This window comes from Formica exsecta, unplaced genomic scaffold (assembly GCF_003651465.1).
Source record: "Formica exsecta isolate Colony F162 unplaced genomic scaffold, ASM365146v1 scaffold576, whole genome shotgun sequence".
In the NCBI taxonomy this organism is placed as follows: domain Eukaryota; kingdom Metazoa; phylum Arthropoda; class Insecta; order Hymenoptera; family Formicidae; genus Formica; species Formica exsecta.
The window spans coordinates 4701-7075 of NW_021853021.1; positions in this window are offsets into that span (position 1 = coordinate 4701).

Here is a 2375-nt window from a genome sequence, read left to right on the forward strand (position 1 = left end):
GAGTTAGACGCCGTTACGCTTAGCCTTATGCGTAAATCGCGATGCGGTTTTGCGGATATTCCCGATCACGCGTGAGCTGGCCAGGCGCGAAAATGGCCGAAAACGCGCCTCACGTGGAATTTTCAGGTAGCTAGCGAGGAACTCTCGCGAACGGCCGAAGCGGCGTTCGCATTATGGGCGGTGAATTCGTTGCTAACCTTCGCGCGCGATCCGCTGCAACCCGATATATTGATATCGTATCAAACGGGCGCGCACACTTACGCGAATTGCAGGAATATAGGCATTTGCCCGGCGACCTTCGACGGTCCCGGGGGAGCCCTAGCTCACGCGTTCTTTCCCTCTGGAATGACCGATTTCGCGTCAGAGGTACACGTTGACGATTCAGAACCGTGGCACGTGTATCTAAATAAAAATCCTCCCAACACGCATCATTTGTTGCAAACGCTGACGCACGAGATTGGCCACGCTTTGGGTCTACAACACAGCATGCGCAACGACTCGATAATGTTTCCATATATACCCGATATCAAGAATCAATTTCCAGTTAAGTTGAGCATAGAGGATATTCTGGCTATGGGCGCCAATTTTCAATCGTTATGATTTGGACCGCTCTGGAGACGTGCTGGGGATTTCGTCTCTCCGTGACAATCGGCACTGCATCCATTGAGCGAGATTCCAACATCGCTCTGGAGTCGTATGTACTGTGTTAGAATGGCGTAAGGTGCGAGGTCTGAATAGCTCAGTGGTAAGAGCAGTTGCCCGGAAAGCGAAAGACTCGGGTTCGATTCCCGATTCAGCCACTTGTACCTCGCATATTTTTTCAGACCCGCAAATGTTGTTTTCTAACAATTATTTGTCGGGCTGAGGAAGTGTGTAAACGCCCTACACAGACACGACAGTGCCGCTGCCACGGAAGAGATGGATGCTTGGTTCGTGCCTCCTCCCGCCTTAAATCCCCCCCTCGCTTCACTCTGCGGTGTACATCTGTGCCAGCGTAAGTGCTGGTAATCTGTCCACTAGATCCACCACGTGGTGACGGTGGAAGATCGTATTATTAATTGGGAGCAGAAGAGGGGGCTGCTTAGGCGTAGTGGTTTAGGATGGACTACTCAAGGAGGCTTCCATTCATACTGGTGGTGAGTCAAGACTCATCGCTGAGCGGCTACGGGCGCCAATTTTCAATCGTTATGATTTGGACCGCTCTGGAGACGTGCTGGGGATTTCGTCTCTCCGTGACAATCGGCACTGCATCCATTGAGCGGAAAGCGAAAGACTCGGGTTCGATTCCCGATTCAGCCACTTGTACCTCGCATATTTTTTCAGACCCGCAAATGTTGTTTTCTAACAATTATTTGTCGGGCTGAGGAAGTGTGTAAACGCCCTACACAGACACGACAGTGCCGCTGCCACGGAAGAGATGGATGCTTGGTTCGTGCCTCCTCCCGCCTTAAATCCCCCCCTCGCTTCACTCGTATAGTAAGTTTACGCTGTACTAATCCATTGTTTTTACAACGAAAGTCTGTTTACGACTTTTAAGCGTGGGCGAGAGGCAAAGCCTCTCCCCCTGCATCTCCACCCTCCCCCCGCAAAAAAAACTGACCAAATGCAAATCTAATTTTTATTCAAAAAATAGAAATTGGTTTGCGTTAGGTTAGAATTTTTCGGGGCGGGGATGCAGAGCCTCTCCTCCATGCATTCACTTTGCAATGATTGTAAACAAAACTTTTTCTAGTTAGAAAATGACAAATACATTAGTACGACGTACACAAACTTCATTCTTCCTATTATTTCATAATATATAAAGAAAAATATTAAGATGGTCAAATTTTAATTTGTTATATTTCCTAAACTAATGCCGTTCACCATTTGATTTTTGCGGAAAATTATTCAGAACAATCTCCCTTATATCATATCCAAGTGGCGATAAAATCGGTAAGATGTGATCTATTATGTATATTTACCAAATTTATATAATCAAATATAAATATAATAAAATATGTTTATATATCAGTTAAGCATGAGATACAATGGCAATGAGAGCACAGCGCATAAAAGTTTATTACAAACAAAATCTCAATTGTATCTCAATTGTATCGTAAAGCGAACGTTTCGGCCCTTTTTTTGGGGCTATCATCAGCGCACGGAATAATAATATCAAAAAATATTAAAAAATGAAGATGGAAGGAGAGATTGATGGCGGGAGGCACTACACCTGTAATGGCTGTAAGGCAGGCTGAGATGGTGGGCGTCTGCAAGGCGGTGCGGCGGCCGGCAGGGGTGCAGGAAAGGATGGGATCCCTTATGGAATTACTCAATAATAAGGTTCCTAGCAACTATGAAATCAAGGTATTACGAGCGGAGCAAGTTAAAATTAA